The sequence below is a fragment of the Tachypleus tridentatus genome, chromosome 1, assembly GCF_004210375.1.
Source record: "Tachypleus tridentatus isolate NWPU-2018 chromosome 1, ASM421037v1, whole genome shotgun sequence".
Lineage (NCBI taxonomy): Eukaryota > Metazoa > Arthropoda > Merostomata > Xiphosura > Limulidae > Tachypleus > Tachypleus tridentatus.
The window spans coordinates 137,845,816-137,868,294 of NC_134825.1; the positions used below are offsets into that span (position 1 = coordinate 137,845,816).

Consider the following 22,479-nt stretch of genomic DNA (forward strand, 5'->3'; position numbering starts at 1 on the left):
CTAGTCTTACACTGATAAATTAGGGACGGCTAGCGCAGATAGCCCTCGTGTAGCTTTGCGCGAAATTCAAAAACAAACAAACAGATACTGTAATTATTGGTATATTTTAAGTTACTCTTATACATTGCATTTTGATCGAAGCTTCGTGTGTTACATCTCCAGCTATGTTTTTCAAATTTAACCGAGAAGCCTTGTTGGCAAGATGTGCAACATAAAAAGTGTGCCGTTGAGACGCTATCATGTTCCTTCTTACTAAAAACCCACAACATAAGGTCAGTAAAGAAAGATTTGTGGAAAATTATTACCAGTCTTACTGTGAGTTAACATCACCCAAACTAATGAGTTGATCACACTTCGACAACATAAGGAGTTGTATTCCGTAATAACTGAAATATTTCAAATGACTGATATAAATAGTGTTTCAACTGAAACTTTGTTTGTTGCATTCCCAGTTGTCCTGACGACTTCTTTATTGGATGAAAGGCCTCATAGGCAGTGGTGTGCGAAGTAAACTGTTTGTGTGGTCGAGACGTTATTACATTTCTTCTTCTATTTACAGATTATTAGCATATTTTATGTCCTTTATTAAACACTTATCTGAACTATGGTATTCTACTTGAGTTCTCGAAAAGCAGCGAGTGCAAAACCATTTTATTTTTGCGAGTGCAAATTTTTTCTGTTTATAGTCCTGAGGTGTGGAAGGAGGACAACTGTCGATCTGAGCAGTCCGTCTGTTCAGACCTTGGTTCTTCGTTATCTGACACATAGTTGGTAGTCATGTTAGTTTCTGTGGAATTACCTTCTACCCTGTGGTTACTAAATCCACCCTTTTATTTCTACATGAAGATTTATATCTGTTTTTCTCTATAAGTTTTAATCCAACGATCAACGAGAAATTCATCAGAAACATTTTAGTTCAATTTCTTGAAATGTTTTATGTATTTTTGCTGAAGCCTTTAGTTTGACTGGTTGAATTGTCAAAATATAAGGTATAGTTTGGTTGAACCAGATCTGAGCGTTTGCCAGAATGCTAGTGAATAGTTCAACCTAACCCTATCTTCATATTATAAGTGGAGTTAACAGTTGTGTCATTATCATGTTTTTGTTGTAAGGAAGTTGTTTCCACACAACCGTATTTACCCAATATGAACGGCTCTTAACCACTCTTCATTCATTTAGGAACGAAATGATGCAATGATTGGAAAAATGTACGGCTTGGGTCAGCAAATCGAAGAAATACAGTTAGGCTTCTTATAATGGTAAGGTATATATAATATTTATGGGTTTCAAAGTGCTTTTTAATTTACAATATCTTAGATTAAAAACAAAAGGAATCTTTGACATGTAATCATTATCCAATCTGTTCTACTTTTGAAATTATATTTTTTCTTTCTGAATTAATCACTTCAAACCTCAATAACTTATTAGGGTAAAAATGGATATTTCTCTTAATTCTTACTAGAGTTAAATTTGTCCCTATACAGTGCTTAAGTTCTCTACAAAGTCAAATTTGGATTAGAGTTAATCAAAAATTGAGTTCCACCTCTGGAAGAAATGCTCCATAGCTTTTTCTAAATGTGGAACAATAGTTTGCTTATTGTGTATGTGATTGCAGTGATTTCTTTATAGCACAGCCAGAGTGGGCTATCTGTTGAGGCCACCGAGGGGAATTACTTATTGTTGTATGTACATTATATTACATACTTTTTGTGGTTTTTCTTTATTAAAATCAACTATATTTTTTTCATTTGTGTAAGTGTATCCTATGTGTAATACCTAATATATTATTAACGTGTGATTTTATCTTGTCTCTTATTACTCATACACCACATTGTCTATTTTGTTTCTAGACTATCTCTGCTGCCATTTTACCTTTTTGTTTGTACATTGCTTATCTTGTTCTGTACTAGAACTAGATATTTTTATTGTGTATACTTGTATATAAACTATCTGTTTTGTTCTGAAGCTGATCTTAACTTTCGTTTTATATGTACATTACCCAATGTGTGATCTTCTCAGACCATATCTTACCTCTAGTTGCATATACATTAAGTAAGTTGTTCTTCATGTGGAACATTTTGGTATTTCTGTATTATTAATGCATTATGTAATTTGTTCTGCTTCTGTTTCAATATTTTATATTGTTGTACATACATTATCTAACTTTATACACACGCACACAAACACATATGACTGTATGTTTCTAAATTTGCATATTATCTTTCGTATCTTGACACTTGTGCCCTATAAACGTATATTACTCTTCCTATATGCAGTGGCAGCTTGAAGATTGTGCGAGTCCAGAAGCTAATAAATAACTTTTGTGAGTGCTACATTCCATATAATTTTACATAGCATAAAATATTCAATAGGGCCCCATTAAAACCATGGGTCCTGAGGCTGAGCCCCCTCTAGGCTCAACCTAAATTCGCCACTGACTGTACGCTTATCATCAAATCTTTTCATTTTCTTATACTATATCTTTCACTTTTTAAAAATATGTAACATATCGTTGCTAAATAATGTATTTCTTACCTTAACGTGCTCTGTCTTTGGAACTAGGTATTATATTTTTGTTAAATAATGTATATTTTATCTAATCTGTTCAGACTTTGGATTTTTTCCTTTTGTTCAGACATGTTATCTTTTTTTACGTTATCCTATTTTATATGCATTATATACGCTATAACGTTATCTTTACTCCTCGTTTTTGAACATTTGTAACATATTTTGATATATTTCCTAACGCATTTCTAGTTGGAGCCTTGACTTGAAAATTCCAACTGATGTATGTTTACATGATTGTATTTTTTTTTAAACCTCTTATTCTGTCTGTTGTCTGGAGTTTAGAATATTAGAGTCTTATAATAGGGTATCTGATAACGAAATGTCAATACCATGTGTTAGCAAAATATAAAATAACTTAGTGCAGAATAATATTCAACAAGATTATTTTTTATATTAGTCCAACGTTACTTTTAGTGTTGTCATAGTAATGAAAAATTGTCTATCCTGAGCTAAATAAATATTTTGATGCAGTTAAATAAAATATAGTGCCTTCTATGGTTAATTGTAACTAAGCGGTAAGTCTGAGCATATATAACGTTAAAATCGGGTTTCGACACCTACTGTGGGCAAAGCACAGATAGATCAATGGGCTATCTTTAATTGTTGTAACACGATTACTGCATGTGCAAAGTTATCTTCCGTGAATTTGTTAATGTGTGAATTCCTCACTTGTTTGAGAACAAAGTTGTTTTTTCATTCCATTTACGTTATTAGGTTTTCAATAACACATGCACGAGGTTTGGAATCGAAATCTGTATTACTTAATATTTGCATATAGTCAAATGAATTAGCTAACATTCATCTGTACTTTATACTATCACCTGTTGAGTTTAAGAGACTGTTCTTAGGATCATGATAGTTCAGCTTTACACAATAAATTATTAGGTAAAATTTGTATTGCATCTTGATACAGGGGAAAAACTTATTCGTAAATATTCACTATGTATTACTAAACATTCTTTTTTTTCTTTTAACATTTCTGTTGTTTATCATATACAAATGTTAGTATAGAAAAATTAACATTTGACTGCTGGATTTCGTCGCCAGGCGGAGAGTATTGATCCATGAAACTATAATCTATGCAATGAGCTATAACGTCGCTTTCTAATTCTGGACTTGCTGGGCTAGGAAAGTTGCTTTGACCCTGGTGTAATTCCAGCTCTTATACTGAAAACACTGAGGAGTGCTTTTGGTGCTACCTGTTCACCAGCTGACATGTTCACAGAAGGCGTGGCGAGCGTAGTCATAGGGCCGGCTTGTTCGTGCAGTCCGCCCTAGGTCTTCGTAGAGGGCTATCAAGTATTCATGAGTTGGTCATACAACCACATAGCTGTAACAGCAGCAACATATTGAACGAACAACTTTCTTCAGTATGTGCTCTGCACGCGAGTTCGCTAACTCCACCCTCTGTGGCCAGTAATAGCAAAGAAATCTCTAGCAAAAGGCTGAGTTCTCCCTACATTAACACGAAAATGAGCAATACTTATACAAACTTCCGATTGTTATACATATGGCTGTGTAATGAGGTCAGCTGACCTAAAATTTTTATTCTGTTTCAAATAAACTTCTGAATCGTTCAAACAAACACTCTAGTTTCGTGGAAATAGTCCATATTACAGCACTCTAGGTAGATAGTAAGAATAATTCATTTTCGCTGCGTTCACTTATTTTTGCCATAAGAAGAGTCAATTTATAGAGAAGGACAGGAAACTTCAAAACATAACTTTGAACACATGCAAACAGCTATTATTCTACGAATGTTGGCAAATAACTATCCGTGTACATTACATCAGTCTATCAAACAACATAAATATATGAAATCTTTGTTATAATACTTCATAATTTATAGAAGAAATCATGGAATGTATCTTATTGTAAAGCTACAAATACTTTACTGTTATAAAAGTTGCAACAACAGATGCCGAACAGTTTTGCTAGAAATTTAACAAATTGCAACGTTTGTAGAATCTAAAGGTTTCATATTTGTTTGCAGATTAATATATCACTACTCCTTTAAACGAATCGCTTGAAAAAGTTAATGAAGCAAATGTTTAAGTATTCCTCCAGATTTTGTTTGCTTCTGTCACACTCACACACACAAATCAATAAAATAAATGTTAGAACTTGCACAGTTAAAGGTTTAATCTTTTTTTCGGCATCTTCGTCGTCTAAAATACCCCAAAACTATAATAAATCAAGTGTGGTAAAATTTAGTCATCCAATTTTAGCAGCAGCTCAAAATATAAATATTCCAGTAAGTAAGAATGTTTGCTATTTTTAAAATGCCATGTTTATATGCACTATGATCTTTGCGATGCAAATTTTTTGAGTGAAAGTCAAGTTTGTATTCGGCCTTTCATTCTTTATTAAAGAAAAACGAAACCTTTCCAAAGTGCATTAAGTTTACTTTAATAGTTTATACCTAGTGTTAACTTATTGCAATACATTGTTTTGGAACAACTAATTTGCTTCATCTTGAAGCCAGAGTGGTAATGGTTTAAAATTAAGTTAGTAGTCTACTAATTTGAGTAATACTGATGTTTCAAAAGGTTAAGACGTATCATTCGTTCAGATGAATGTTGTTTACCTTTTGAAGCGAATAAGACATAAATTACTTTAATAGGTCATTTGTGTATGAAAGATCTCTAACGTGCCACTCTCTTAATTTAATCTACATAACTAGCAGATTATACAAATCACACAGCATAAAAACAAAGACTTACTAAAAACAGTACCATTTAAATGTCTGCCAACAACAACTCTGGGTGGAATGATTCATCGTGTTTTGAACAAAAGGAACATTATGCATATTGAAACTTTTAAATTCTTAGAAAACAAAAACTAAGTGGATTGATGAAACTAATCGTTGTACCTAATACTTACATGTCTCATTCATAATATAAATAATTTTTCAGGTAAGAAAGAGAATACAATAACAAATACTACATATCTCACTCTTCTAAAGTGTTTACTTGATATTCACGATTTTTTTTTAAATTTTGACTGTCAAACACCTTAAATTCGGTTGAGATCATATGCTAGATAGAGCCTGAGGTGTTAATTTCTGTATATTTTCTGGTCAAAAAATCCGTCTAATGTTTTGTAATATAGTTATACAGAAAAGAGATGTTTCCTCATTCTGTATCGTTTTCTGACTGGTTACATTTATTTTAAAGTTAAGGATGATGAAATATATCTTCCTTTATTTTATGTCTTAATAAAAATGTTGTTTTAATCCTGCCGACTTCATTTTCTCATCATCAGACTTCAACTTCTTGTCTTTCATTTCATTACTTGTGTTATTTTACGTACAAGATCCTCGAAATTTTATTTTTTGCATATTTGTTTGGTTTAACTTTGGGATTACCACAGGAATGCTCTAATTTTCTCATTTATAAAATAATATATGTATGTTGTTATTTTAAAAGAAATTTAGCTTCTGTTAGGAGACGCCGTGTAGACAAATGTAAAACTAACAGTTAGAAGCTAGTTGAATTTTTTTATATCTATATTAGCTGTGAAAAGAAAAAAAAACACCCACGCATATACGTAATATAAATCAACTTTTAAATTCATTTTATGCAAAACATAAGTTAAAATGAATTTATTAGATATATTTTACTCTTTATTCATACACTAATATTTCATTAAAGGTAAGTTCTGTGTGGCCAAAACTCCACAAATTTGCATTTAGCAGACAATGATATATATCTGTGGGATAGTTATCAGAAAACAAACGCTCAGATTTCAAACAACATATATTAGAAGCTGCACTAAACTAGCATCTCGCATATCGAGTTTCACTATAAGACTGGGCTGACTTCAATTCAAAGCTAACCACAATTGTGGATGGAAAGAGAAGAAAACACGGAATACACTTTCTATAGTAAAGAGTCCTGAAATGCGCTTTTACCTTTCTATGTTGATACAGGTATAAGTATATATCAATGTTTTATCTTGTCTTATAAAAACCATAACTGATGAGCACTGGAATTACTAATATGTACACACACAGAAACTCTGTGCTAATATAATTTACAAAATACTATAGAAAATGGACCTTTCAACCTGAAAATCACTTTATGTGAATGTAGATTAAATGGAAAGGTCAGAGAACTCAACGTCTTAAGTAAAGTCGTTCCAATTTTAAGGTTCTGACCAGGGAGAAAGTAGTCAGTCATCAGTACTCATTACCACAATAGCTTTATATAGTTTTCTGAACTAAGTAACTTTATTTATAAGCAAATGATTTTCAATAAACAAAGCTACAGTTTTCCATTAGTAGTTCAGAGAAATTGTGTGCTATGTGAATTATGGAATAAGTCAGTGGCTCATATTATACATGTTATAATTCGGGAGGGCAAAAATTGCAGTCTTGTAAAATAACTGCTCTCAGTGTCTTGCAATTTAGCAAGATGATGAATAAATCAAATATAACAATAACAGGTGATTATTGGGAAACTGAACCAACAGAAATTGGGTACATTTGTTTTACCTCGAAACAATGAATACACCTCGTTAATCATTACAGCAACAAATATAAATTTCTGAGTTTTATATTATAAGAGTTCCAGTCAAATCATGCTATTTAATGAAGCAAGAGTAATCCAAGAGCTTGCAGAGGGTTCCGTTAACCAGCTTCTTCCCCTCTGAGATATCAAAACAAAATTACGATAATTCTGACGTATTACTTTGTTTACAATTATACTTTTGATAAAAGATTAGTTTAGACATATAAAGTTTTCAAACTACATCCCTAATCTAGTCCCTTAGCGATTTCCAAAACTTAGAACAATGCATAATAACAATCTTTCGATCACACTGTATTTGTTACATCCATTGCTGACGACCGTATTTGCTCAATCCAGATCTTTTCAGGCCAGCTGGGTAAAACAAACACTGCAGTGGTTAGAATACTATTTATAGAAGCCTATGCCACAGCAACAATTGTAAGGTTTTACAGTCAGTGTCTATGACTTGTTGACGATAAATTTCAACAATAAGCACGAAACACATAGTCTACTTGTTTTAAAATAATGTATTAAAATAAGGCAGACAAATATACAAATGATCGTAAAACTGTTTTTTATTACAGTTGTATCCAGAGCTTTAAATAATTGTTTCTTTTTCGTCAACACCCACGCAGGCTTGTTTAGATATTTTAGAACGCAGTTGATAAGACAAGACAAGGAACCAAGAACATAAAATATGAAACCAAATTCAATCTTAACGATTGTGAAACCCTTTTCCTGGACTCATATCATGCCTGGCGACCTTCCAGGTGTGTTTTTGACCCTCGTGATACCTCAAATAAATTAGTGTATGATTACCCTATGTTTTTCTGACAAATTTGACCAAAGCAGTGGCAAGTATTTACGGACAAACAAATTCACAAATACATAATGTGAGTAACATAGGATATTGATCACTTAAAAATCAAAGGAAAAAGTCATAAATCATTGTGTGCAGATGTAATTTCCTCATCTAAGAAAGGATACTGATTTAATGGAAAGGATTCAGAAAAGGACTACTAGAATTAAACCAAAAATATAAAGACTATCTTATTATAGTAAGTTAATATATCTTAAGTTATTTCCTCTTGAAAAAAGTTGAAGAAGAAGTAATAATACTGACGTTTTAAATAATCTTGGTGATAAAGAGAAAAATAGTTGTTGTTTTTTTGTTAGCTATATAAAGAAGAAAAAGGTAGAGCTGACATAAGCTAAGAATTTAGAAAAGATAGGCTAGGCCATAGTTGGTTGTTTTTCTATTAATTTATAACAGGTTCGTTGGCTTAAACGATGAGTTTTGATCCTCTATAATAGAATTTGATACTTTGTAAAAGGATTAGATCTATGTGAGCAACCACTTTATATCACAATTTTCTAATTCTTTAATACTGAGCAGATGCCAACAGTTTGACAGTCAACTAATCAACTAATGTTACTCCTCTTTTTAAAGGGGAGAATACAAATTTTCCCAGTAATTATAGGCTTATTAGTCTTACATCAGTGGTGGGGAAATTTTTTGCAAGTCTGATAAAAATACTTTGCAAAGTCATTTAACAAAGATTGAAATCGTATTAGACAGTCATCATGATTTCACAAGGGAAAAACTTTGCCTTTTTAATCTTTTTACATTCTATAAAGATATTACTGCTTATGTAGGTAAGAGTATGAGTGTGAATTTGGTGTATTTTGATCTTCAGAAAGTATTTGACAAAGTACCATGCAAAAGGCTTGTTTGAGGTGTAATGGATAGGTTTACTAATTGTATAGAAAACTGGCTTGCTGGAAGGAAGAACAGGATTGTACAAATAGAGTTCAGTCAAACTGAGCTGATTAAATTCACGAGTGGAATACCTAAGAGTTCAATGCTAGGATCTTTACTCTCTTTGCTTTGCATCAATGGCATATATTTAAGTTTACTTATGACTTTAAAATTTTAGGTATTGATGGCTCTGAGAAGGATGCAACTGCTTTACAAAAGAGTTTAGTTTATTAGCTGGTTGGGCAAATACATAGTGTGCGACTCTTAATTATAACAAATACAAGGTAATGCATGTGGGATATCGCAATTTTAAGTATGAGTATAAACTTAATGTAAATAAGCAGTGTTAAGAAAAAAAGAGATCTTGGTGTTCTGGTGGTCTCTTAAGACACCCAAGCAATGTACTGTTGCTAGTGGCAGGGCAAACAGAATTTTAGATTGTGTCTACAGAAGTATTTAATACAAGTCTAAAGAGATTGTAATTTCATTTTATAAGTTACTGGTTAGGGGCACATTTGATGAACTATACTCCACATTAAGCTCTTTACCTTAAAAAAGACATTGAATTATTTGAAAGTTATCAGAGAATAGCAAGTAAAATGATAGATGGGATGAAAAGGTTGTGATATGAGGATAAGTTAAGATCTCTGAACTTTTTTTTTTAAAGTAGAGTTATAGAGGATCTAATTGAGGTGTTTAAGATTGTTAATGTAATTTATAATGCCAATGCACCATCTTTTTTTCTAATTTATTAGTGAGAATGGAAATAATAAGACAAGATAACATAAACATACATTTTGGCAAGATAACAGTCACCTTCATATAAAAGGGTTTTATTTTTCTAACATGGCGTTAAGTGTTTGAAATAATTTGCCTTTAGATGTAGCAAATATAAGTGTTAAGGGAAAGCTTAACAAATATTTGAATGATAAGGGCTAACTTTGCGTTTTGAGTGGTCATTTTAATTTAGTGGATAAGATATGCATGAACGATTCATCTAGAGGTTAATGAGAGAAGAGGAGAATGAGAATGGTTGGGTGCATGACAGGGTGAATGATTACACATATTAAAATTAAAAAAAGGTATTGATCATTTTTATTTATTCCCGTTTTAATTTTGATAAATGCATTTATTTATCTTATGTTCTTTTCATTTTGGTTGTAGTTTGATGTATATTTAAGTAATAAAAAAAATGGTAACGAGTTTCAATTTAGTATTTTTTTGCCTTTTTTTCGAACTGGTCTTGTGATGTGTGAAAAGCATATAGGAGTGAATGATGTCCTAAAAGGGAAAGTTTTGGTTGTTATTTTGTGTTGTTTTTTTTTAATTTCGCACAAAGCTATACGATAGTTATTTGCCATAGACGTCCCTAATTTAGCAGTGTAAGACTAGAGGGAAAGCAGATTAGTCATCACCATCCGCCGCCAATACTTGGGCTACTTTTTTACCAACGAATAACGGGCATGATTATAATGCTTCCACGCCTGTAAGAGCGATCATGTTTGGTGTGACGGGAATTCGAACAGACCGCACATCTGTAGTCGAGCGAGCGCTTTAACAACTTGGCCATACTGAAAAGTTGTGGCCTAAATGAAGTTAAAGTCCCTTGTTGTTCTTTCATGTTATGTTAAGAGTTTAAGAAGACAATAGATATTTTTTTAAAAAGGAAAGGTGGAATTAATTGCTTACTTTGATTTAGGAGTGGTTGTACAAAAACAAATGAAATATATGTTGTATTATTTCATGTATTTTGTAGGTTTAAATTCTACTTTGACAGAAGAGGGCAGCATTTACTGGCGTTTTTTCCGATCGAATTGGTAAAGTGTAAATATTGTTGTTATTGCAAGTTTTAGTTCTGGCATGTTGAGGTTAAGCATAAGGTAAGGTGTGTGATATATATTTGATACGAGGTAACATGTAGGTTGAGTTAAGATATATGTTCATGGTTTAACTATTCAAGAATATGACTGTTGGACAGATTTGAGATATTAGGAAAATGTTTTTATTTTGAGATAGGTTAGATAAAAATTTCTAAAGTATAATATAAATGAAAACGATTTTAACTGTAACTAGTCTAGGGTTGAACGTTTGGGTTATAATTTGAATCCCTATGCTGTAGTGTAAATAAAATGAAGAAAAGGATCTTTACCTAGTATTATTAGTAGTGCTGAATAAGTTTCGTGGGTGTCTAAAGACATCGAGGTAGCACTCTGTTGATAGTATTATCAGTAGTAAGGCTAATTTTAAGGTATTTATATAGATATATTGGTTACTTTAAACTTCAAGTGAGAAAGATGTATGGTTAGGTCAACACAAATAATTATTTAGCCGTTACTTGGCATGTATTGCTAGTAAGGATGTTTTCTCAGTCCATTTTCTGTATGCATCTAAATACGTATTATCTCGTGTCCAAACTCGCTCTGGGGTATAATTTGGTACCATCAAGTATTATTGTTAGCTGCTAGATTCTATTCTTTCACAATTTTAATTTTTTTCCCCATTTTATTCATTTAACTTTTTGCCAGAAAACGAAACAAAAACATTGTATGTAGTATTAAATGTTAATATTGATATTTTTTTTTGTTTTTCAGAGTTTGTAATACATATTAATAGAAAGATTTAGACATTTTGGCAATTAAATTAGAAAAAATGACCTTCACTTTTTAGGTATTAGTATAATAACTTTTTCATTGAGCATAATTATTCCAGTTCTTTTTAATTTTGTATTTTTAAGCCTAAATAAACAATTCTGATATAATAATATATAACAACAAAATATAAATATTTTCAGTTTGAACATTGTCATTGTTGATTGATTAGAAAATAACCTGTTTAGTTAATTACTAAGTAAATGGCCAGTGTGAATTGTCATTGTGTATACTGGCATTTTTAGGAGAAAGTTTCAAAAAAGTAATTAATATTAAAATGTAGTTGATAATTTATTACACGTGTACTAGTACTAATGTTTACTTTTAGTTTTTACTTTTAAAAATATGAAGTTTTTCCAGTATGATATTGCATTTTAAACATTTTTCTTTATTTCTGTCAAACATTTTGAAAGTATCATTAATTAAAAAATCAAAAATTACAAAAATCCTGAGACTCTTTTAAGTTGTTTCACTTCAAGAAAGTTTTATTTGATTTTTCACAAAACATTACTTTAACCATTGACCATCCTAACTATTGAAATGAAGGTCATCCTCAGTTTCTTTTCTCTCAGGTGTTCTATGTTACAAAGTTTAGTAAAAGATCTTGTCTGAGAATTTTCTCAAAAATCCTAAAACAAATCTGTATTATTTATACTTCAGGAGTAAAAACTGAACAAGATGACTTCAGTAATTTAGAGTTGATTAAGAAAAATTCAGAAGTTTAAAGATTGATAAGGCTCCTGAACTAGGTGCTACTTTCCCATTGGTTTCAAAGGAGGTTGAGGATTAGATATATAAGCAGCTTGCTGCTATTTTTTGTCAGTCCTTGAATAGTGGACAGGTACAAGAGGATTGGAAGTCAGCTAATGTAACTCCTCTTTTTAAGGGAGGTGATAAAAATTGTCTTAATTATAAGACCCATTTGTTTTGCATCAGTTGTGGGAAAAGTTTTGGAATGCCTGATAAAAGGTACTTTGCAAAATAATTTAAGAAAGTTTAGAATTCTGTTGAATAGTAAACATGGTTTCACTAAGAGAAAATCTTGCCTTACGAAGCTTGTTGCCTCCGTAAATTTCCTAAACTTAAAATTTTAAAATGAAAAAAAGGAACTTTTAAGCCCCTCAAGGGAGTCCCTTCAAGCTGTAACCAACTCTTACTACTCATGTATTCATCCAAACGTTTCTTGAACTCAGTTAAATTTTCTGCCTGTAATTCAATCTGTATAACCAACACTTTTAATAATCATAAACATTTCAATGAAATCCTCTCTCACCCTTCTCCTCTTCAGCTCATGAACAGTCTAGGTGGGATGTTCACAGCTCTCATGCATTTTTCAGGTTTAAAAGACTGAAACACCTCAGTCAGTTATTTTCTAACAGTTGCTTTTTCAAGAGAAAACCATTTTAGAGATCTTTTTAACCTGTCATTATCATCTCTCCTTTCCAAGTATCATTCCAGTATCTCTCAAACCTTTCTGACAATTAAATGAATTTGCTAAGGTAAGGAGTCTAGGAATAAACCCAGTACTCCAAATGTGGTCTAAAGCAGTGGTATATATAAAGAAATAGTAATCTCTGTGTGCATTCTGAAGCAACTTTATGGAAACTTTTGTCCCACCAACTGTAACAGTCAAGAAAGCATTCCTTTTATTTTGAAGGTTATGTTAAAAGGAATGAAATGTTCAAATGAAATATATAGTACAATTAAAATGAACATTTACTTTTGAAAACAGTATTTTTCAGTGTTTTGTAAATAATTTGAGTTTCCTTTCAGATCAGGACTGCCCTTTTTCTGTGGGATGACTTCCATAACCCTTTTTCATTTTCATGCTACTATTATTAAACATTTGGGTACCCTTGAACTATAGTTTTATAAATACTTATACCTTAAATTCATTACTTTACACTTATCAATATTCAATCTTATTTTCAAAGTTCTTGCTCATGATTAAGTTCAAAGTACTTTTGATTTAAATAAATATTGCACACATTGTGAGCTTTATTCAGCTACTTGGTATTATCAACAGGTTTTAATGGTAAAGGGTCGTACTCTTGAGCAACTCCATTTGTCACATTCTTTAAGTTTGAACTTGTAAACCACCACCTGTAGCTTTCTGTATAAAGCCAGTTATCTACAATGATTTTAGTGATACTACAATACCTGTATGTAATTTTCCAATTAACTTTTAAGGGACATTCTTAAAGACATTGTGAAATAGAAAAATATATCTCAGAAATGTGTCCTCTTCTGAAAAATTCATAAATCTTTTCAGTAACTAAAAATAAGAGAAACCTAATGCCATTTAAAAAATTACAGAAAATGATCCTTTACAGTTAAAAGTGTGATCACAATTATATCAAAACTAAACTAAACTAAATGAACTTGGCAGGGGTTTAGTTTAGAGAGAGAGAAGTCTGATGAATTCTCTCCCCAACAGGGGTGGTCAGGAATGTTGTAGTTCCTCTTCGTCCCTACTCATGGAAGATTATTTACTTTTATATGGGAGATTTTCTGTATTTGGATTTGACTTGTTTAAGGTAATGAAGCATTGATCAGTGTATTTAAATTATTTAAGAAAATGCTATTCAAACGGTAATTGTGAGTAAAGGGAAAGTACCTACTCAATTTTCAGTAATCTACCTTTCAAAACCATCTTCCTGAAGTTAATGTTATGTTGCCTGTAGGGGAAAATAAAACATTAAAAAAACAGTTGTATAATATGGGACAAGATTTGAAAGATTAGTGGACAGTATACTTCTGCCCCCCTGTCAATTTTGCTCTCTGATGCCTAGGAAGTTGCTGATGCCCAGAGTAATGCCAGTACTCTCTGCAATAGCTTTTCTTGTGTATTTAGCACTTCTATTTCAATTCCCCCCTTCTTAGCTATCAGGACATGGGCAGAGTGATTGTCTTTATGAATGTAATTGCCCCTCTGTGCTGGTGAAATTTAGGCTTGCTCTTTGATGGTCTGGCAGTAAATCAGTTGGATCCTATGATTCATTAAGAGATACTGCACCATCTCTCTCCTGCTTTTTTTGCTATTCTTCTGGCTGTATTTAACTGGATCTGATAAATGGCACCATGCTATTGTACTCCCTTTTCCTAAGCCTGGGAAAGATTCCTTTAAACTACCACCCCTCAATATGGATTCCTATATATGGTGAGGGGACCTCCCAGGGAAGGTTCTGTTCTTTCAGTTTACCTCTTCTGGGATCTAAACATCCACCCACGTGCTTGCCATGCATGGTGGCCCATGAAGGGGAGGAGAGGATCCTAGTGGTTTAGGGGTCCAACTCAAACACACCACTTTGGCCTTGAATTCCTCCAGACAGGTGGCCTTGGGGTGGCCCCTCTTGGGTCAATCAGTTGGTCCACTTGGGCTAGGGTCGACCAAGTACCATCGTTGGATGTTCTCAACAGGTATTGTGGACATTGTATCTGACGCTGGTGTTTGGGTATAGTGTTAATGAAACCCTGGTGTTGCTGCAGTGTCCTTATTTAGCGCTTATAGGGCTTCATGGTGGGTGCAATCAGTGGGCACCAAAATATTCCCTTTTTTATTATAGATTCTCCAAATAAAAACTTAAATGAAATAGTGGAAAAACAATCCATAGGTAAATGACCACATCTTGAAGATTCTGAGCAGCAATCTTCAACATCTGTAACATCTATTGTACCTCATTTTTTAATCCTACATTCTCTTTCAGACAAACCCTTAGGGCAGATGTTTCTCTTTTTCATTCAGAAGGGACTAGAGGGACTTGCTGGCCCACCAAAGTCAGTAAAGAAGCTTTGCTCTGGTAACATATCCACATCTCAACACAGTGAACTCCATTTGCATTCAAAAGCAGTTGGGGATATACCTATTGAGGTTACACCTCATGCTACTTTGAATTCATCATGAGGAGTTATTGTTGAGAGGGATTTGAAGAGCATCCCTGAGTCAGAGATCTTCGCTGGTTTCTTCACCCAATCTTTGCCACTCATAAAGATGGAATTATGATCCCAACCAATGTTCTCATTCTGACACTTACATCACCACGTGTGCCTGCCACCATCAAGGCAGATTATCTTAATTGCAGGTATGGCCATACATTCCAAACCCTCTCAGATGTTTCCAGTGTCAGCAGTTTGTTCTCTCAAAGGCGTCATGTCGTGGTACCTTGACGTGTGCTCATTGAGGTGGCAAGGACCACGATGCTTATGAGTGTGAAACAGGCCCTCACTGTGTCAGTTGCAATGGCTCTCACTTGTCCTACTTTTGTTCTTGCCCTTAATGGTCAGAAGAAAAAGAGGTGCAGCATTTGAAAATGATTCAAAATGTTACTTACCCTGAGGCCTGAATGTTGCTGGCCACCATTTCACCTCAGACGTATGCTACTGCACTTCATTCCAATACTACAGTGGAAGAGCAGATGGATCTCTCTATGCCTCCAAAAGAATTGTTCTCAAACCAAATGAAAAGTCTTTTGATCTCCTTGGTTAAAAAAATTGAATCAACTTCAACACCCATCTCTGTCCCTAACATACATTCAAGCAAATTCCAAGATCCACTTCCTTTGGTCATGGATATGGGTATTTTCTCAGGTACATCTTTTCCCACCCCAAAATGGAAAACGATCATTTGTTCACATCGTCAGTCAATGGAATCCTCTTCCAACAGTAAAGACCTGCCCAATTGATCCAGGACAGAAACCAAGGAGGTCAATAGACCTACCTCGAGTAAAAATAGTAAAGAAAAAAGGCATGGTTGTAAACAGAAGGGCTCTCCACCCAATTCACCTATACATAAATAAAAATGGCCACCTCAATACAATGGAACTGTTGAGGTTTACGTTCTAGTCTGAATGACATCAAAGCACTGTTTGCTTTCTACCATCTTGTATGTCATTACTTACAGGAAACATTTCTGAAACTTGCCAATACAGTCACTTTTCAGAGGTTTTCTTTATACCAAAATGACAGGCTGTGTGATGGACGTGTGCATTGAGGGGTGTCAGTGTTGGTTGATCAGCATGTGCTCATCCTGTCTATGCCACTAAACACACCCTCGAATGCTGTAGCTATCTGTGTTTCTTTGGTTGTACCATCAATGTTTGTTCTCTCTACCTGTTGCCTGGAGAGACCTATGATCAATCAGATCTTGATGCTCTCATTGAATGTTGCCATCTCCCTTTTTTAATCTTGGGGGACTTTAATGGTCATCATCCCCTTTGGGGAAGTGCTAATATTGATGGGAGGGGGGTCGCTCTGTAGAGCATATGCTCTCTGATCACAACTTTTCTATTTTCAGTAGCGGTTCTTCTACTTATTTTCATGCACCTAGTCAGTCCATTACTGCTACTAATCTCTCCGTTTCCTCCCTTCACTATTCTCCCACTTTTCATGGAGGATTGACAATAATCTATGAGGCAGTGATCATTTTTGTATAATTTTGAGAGAGCATTGACTCTGGTCGATGCCACCCATCCAGCATGCCCTGATGGAAGCTGGATAAAACAAACTGGCCCTCCTTCACTACTCTCGTAGAACTTGATCCTTCCATCAGCTGTAAGCTATCAATAGATGACTGTGTGGCAGCAGTAACTGACTGTATTATACAGGCAGCTGCTCAATGTATTCCTAAAACCTTGACACATTTCCCATGATATCCTTGTCTGTGGTGGAATCTTGCCTGCCACATGGCACTGAAGGCTCAAAAATGGGCCTGGGATACTTTTTGTAGGCTTCCCACACTTTTGCACTGCATTGCTTTCCAGCAGGCCCATCCACATACTTGGTTGGTAAGACATCAAAGCCAGAAGGAATCTTGGATTAAGTTTGTAACTAGCATATCTTCTTCCACCAGTTCCAAAGTCATATTGGACAAGATTGAAAAGGTCAGTGGGTAGTATAATTCTGTCCCCCTCTCGATCTTTCTGTCTGATAGCTAGGAAGTAGCTCATACCCAGAGCATCACTAATATTCTAGGTGAAAGCTTTTGCTGGGTATCTGGCACTTATGCTTTTTTCCTCCACCTTCTTAGCCATCAAGAGTTGGGAAGAGTGATCACCTCTTTCCTTTTGAGCTGATTGTCTCTATGACTACTATCGTCCCTTTACACTGGTAGAGCTGAAACTGGCCCTTCATTGGTCTGGCAGTGCATCAGTCAGACCTGATGATATACACTATGAAATGCTTCACAATCTATCTTGTGCTTCTCTTGCTATTCTTCTGATTGTTTTCAACCGGAACTGGCAGGAGAGTATTTTTCCTGATGCCTGGCCTGGCACCAGGCTATTGTTCTACCTTTCTCTAAGCCTGGGAAGGATCCCAAGATTCCTTCAAACTACTGTCCAATTGCTTTGATGAGCTGTCTTTGTAAGACCTTAGAGAGGATGGTTAATGCTATTCTTGTTTGATTCCTCAAATCAAACAACCTCCTCTCACCCATTCAGTCTGGGTTCTGATGACAGCACTCCATCACTGACCACCAGATTCGACTTGAAATGTCAATCAGGGAACCCTTTCTCAAGTGACAACGTTTTGTTTCTGTATTATTTTATGTTGAGAAAGCTTATGATACAATGTGAGGTATGCATCTTGTGAGACCTCCACTTGTACAAGTTGTGTGGACATTTACCTGTTTTTATTAAACATTTTTTAATGAACTGGTATTCCTAAGTCTGTGTGAGTTAGAAACTTTCCTCTCTTTTCTACAGGAACTTGGAGTTTTTCAGGGCTTTCTTGAGTGTTATACTTTTCATTATAAAGACTGGTGCCATCAGTGGACAACTCCCCCCTACAGTTGCAAACCGTCTCTGTATCACTGACTTCCACATTTTATGTCAGTTGTCGAGAATGAGGTTTATCGAATGGCAGCTACAGGCTGCCCTCAATTACTTAATGAAGTGAACCACAGCAAATGGTTTTACCTGTTCTCACTCCAAAACTGTTTGCATGCACTTTTGCCGCCACTGAGGCATTTGCCTAGATTTTGAGCTCCATCATAGAGAAATTGTGCTTCCCATGGTACCTGAGACAAAGTTTTGGGGCTTATCTTTTACTGTAAGCTGATCTTTATTCCACACATCAAGCAGCCATGTGTATTGTGATCTTAATCAATCAAAACAGGACTATGGGTCTCTGGTCTATGGCTCTGCCAGGACCTCTGCCTTGAAGATGTTGGACCCTGTTTACCATAAGGGGTATTGGCTCTGCTCAGGGCCCTTCTGCACTTCTCCAGTCCAGAGTTTCTACACTGAGTCTCATGAGCTTCCTGTATACCTTCACTGTTTGGAATTGTTTTTACTGTGTACTTCATAACTTTGATCCTTACCACAGTATCACACCTGTGGTTGTGTTTTCCTTTCTCAGTGGGCAATGCTTTTTCAGAATAGACAATCTGCCATTATTCCTTTTGGCCTTCGAATCCAGTCACAGTTGGAAGAATTGAGTCTATCCTTGGATAACATAGCTGTATCCACTGATCAGCCTATCCCACCATGGCTAATTACCATCCCCAAATATGAACTTTCTTTGAGTCATCTGGAAAAGGAGGTTACTCCCAATTGGAAGTATCACCTTGTATTTGCCAAACATCTTTTTTTGAACCATCCTTCCATTTTCATTTATATGGAACTGTATGCCATTTCTCTTGCTCTAAGTCATATAGAAGGTATGCAGTATACAAACTGTACTATTTATACCGACTTACTTAGCTTTCTATTGGCCCTGGAATCACTCCACATTAGTTCTCACCCTGTTCTCATTGATATTCAAAATTGACTGGCCCATTTCTCTATCATATACTTCTATTCAGTTTTTCTGGATACCAGGTCACGTCAGTATTTGAGGGAACAAGCTCACTAACATCACAGCTAAGTCTGTTTGCTTTGGTTCTATCACTGCCATGCTTGTCTCATGCATGGACCACAGTCCTGTATTCAGTGGTGGGATTAAAAATTTTAAGAAGGGGTTCTCTCAAGGAGATGTTTCCACGACATCAACAATTCGACGGTATAATTGAAGCCATCAACGGGTTCGCTAAGCTCAAAAATTTTTAAGAACGGGTTCGCCCGAATCCCTGCGAACCCCTGAATCCCACCACTGCCTGTATTCAACGATTGAATCCACGCCAGTTGGCAGTCGACTTGAAGTGAGTGACATGATAACAAACTTTTCTATATCAAACCTTCTGTTGCTTTTTGGCCATCTTGCTTCTGTAAGGATCAGAAGGAGGAAGTTGTTCTGGCTAGGCAATGCACTGGACACAATTTTTTAACTCATCACTTTCTTTTTATCTGGTACTGATGTACCAGTATGTGGTCTGTGTGACACTCAGATCACAATATCCCACATTTTACTGTTATGTCATTGTTATGATTGAGAGCTACAGCACCATTTTAAACATATTTTTATTATGGCTTCATCCTTGGTGTTGGACAGTGTCACCATAGCCAATGACAGTTGTGTTTTTAAATTTTTAAGCTTCATTGGTGTTTTTAACTATTTAAGATTTTAATTTGAAAATTGGACTGTGTTTTGTTTATATATTTCAATGATTTTACCTTTTTACTGCCTATTTGGTGCAGAAAACCCAGTTACTTTGCACCAGTAAATGTTGAACAACCAACCAACCAACCAATTTTCAGTCTTCAGTGTTATTTATCAGATAATGTTTGCATTTTAACTTGGTTCAATCTTTTGTTAGATATTATCTATTCTATACAGGTAATATTTAATATCTTAAATTTGTAGACTGAAATTTTATGCATGACCTGTGAGCAAGGCAAGACAGAAAATGTGTTCTATACCACATATATCACCTAAAAGAAAAGAAAATGTCAACTCACTGTCCCAAGTTTTGTACTGGCACTGCACAAAAGGTATGTACAAAAATTAAAATATCTTAGGTATATTTACTGTTAAAAATATTTTTTTTGATGCTAAAAACAATTTTTTCTCTCAAAACACTGAGTTTATACAAACAGTTTTTATTGTTAAATGTACAGCAGACAGTAACATTTAAACACTTAAAAAGTATTGGTAAGAAATGTGGAACATTTTCATTCTAGAAAAATGTATTTTGTCAGTCTTAGAATTCATGTTTTTTTAAGAGGTAATGTTCTCAAGAAAAAGGTAGATTAAAAATATCAGAAAAACATTTCATGACAAGTAACTACTTTAAATAGGTTACTCAAACAGATATAAATTCCAATTTTTTTTACTGAATGAAGTTTAATGCTTTTATATCTATTTTTAAAAGTAGCTAAGTTAAATATTGAATTTATCAAAGCAAACAATAATGAATTTTAACATTAAAAGTGAAATTTCCTCTACTGTTAGCAAAAATGTTTTATTGTGCCAAACAGTTAAAGTTAATCAGTAACAAGGACTGTATAGAATCAGTGGCATGATGGTTTAGCTTGGTGGTTCCCAAGTGGCGTGCTGTGAAAGTTTACAAATGTATGGCATCAAATATGCTTTCACATGACCATATGAAAAAATCAAGTTTACTTAGGCCAATATTATCCTAACACAGGGCATTACTGTAGGGTAAATGGGGAAAACCTGTGTGAGTGGTGACATTTGTATTATCAGGAAAATCAGGTGTGTCCCAAAGTTAACATTATTTTCCTTGTGTGCTATGAGCACAAAATTTGGGAACTTCTAATGTAGCTGTACCTGGCTATCTTAATATATATTATCTCAGTTTCACTTTAAATTATACACAAGTAATGAATTACGTGACTGGATACTTATACATGCACACATACCTCTCATAACTTCACCTGAGGTTGTTGTACATAGGTTTAACAAACCTGCATTGTTATTTGTAAATGCTATTATTTCTTCACTACACCTATTGGCAAATACTATGTTTTAGGTCTTTTATTAAATAAAATCACAGGAGTTAAAAGTACTTTGCAATGGACATGCCATTGGAAAGAGAGAAAATATGTATTATAAATAGTATTTATGTAAATAACTAGATATGTAGTGATGACAAATGATTCATCAACTCTTGGAGTTTTTATAAAGATTAAGGACTCAGGCAGTGACTACAAATGGAACAAAACACAGTTGTATTACTACCTTGACAATATACAGAAACAGTGCATCATTAGATAATTACAAAAAGTAAATAGCTCTTAGCAAACTCTTCAATATATCTAAAAGCATTTCAAGTATTTTTATTAGTTCCTTAATTAGATAAATTCTGTCTTCTATATGTATTTCTGCATTTACACACTAATGCTTATAGATATTAACTGAGAAGGCATATTTACTTGTATGGAACTCAAATGTAAAAATTCTCCATGGCTGTAAGACAAGACTGCATATTTCTAAGACCTGAGTCTTGGTGAGATTCACCATAGGAAAACTGGTAGAAGACTGATTTATTATTGTTTTAGATAAACTTTTATAGAAAATGCCTTTGAATGTTCCACAAGTAGAACGATGCATGTGATTTTGCTGTTAGTGCAACGGTTTAATACTCAACATAAAATATCTTGGTAAGGCTTAAACTTAATATTTGTTTTAGGAAGCCAGCTGGGCCCCAAAACATACATTTTTAGTTTCAGGGTCCATGATCAGAAAAATCATGGAATATATGTTGTGTAAAGTGAAAGGAAACACAATATCAACATGTCCAATTTATTTTTTTTGGAACTTGTATTTCATGAAAAAAAAAGTCAAACTATTTCCTTTTTTTTTTTTTTTACTAACCACTTAAATTATTTTTATTTCATCTGTGTATACACACAGACACACACAGTAAAGCCTATCTAAGCCAGAAATTGTATAAGGCAGAAACCTATACAAGCCAGAAATATCAAAATTTTGCAGCATTATGTTAAGATTTCTCTTATAAAAGGCCCTCTATATGGCAGAACCTGCATAAAGATGACAGAAAACTATCTTTCACCCACCTTATCTATCAACAAGTAGGATTATAACCCGAGTAAGACAGAAAAAGTGTTGTTGATTAAATATTAATTTATTATTT

The 22,479-nt window shown here is 34.1% G+C and overlaps 1 protein-coding gene across 4 annotated transcripts in view; it reads left to right on the forward strand.

Annotated features, from left to right (window-relative positions):
- The first annotated feature begins 10,645 nt into the window (after positions 1–10,645).
- LOC143225246 (uncharacterized) overlaps positions 10,646–22,479 on the forward strand; it is a 160,940-nt gene continuing 149,106 nt past the window's right edge. For 2 of the 4 annotated variants that reach the window (XM_076454333.1, XM_076454339.1), the window contains exons 1-2: positions 10,690–10,718; positions 20,226–20,353. The gene's annotated coding sequence lies outside the window, so the exon portion shown is untranslated. Of the gene's footprint in view, positions 10,724–20,225; positions 20,354–22,479 lie in introns of those variants that run through there. The other 2 variants (XR_013013761.1, XM_076454351.1) reach the window with 2 other exon arrangements.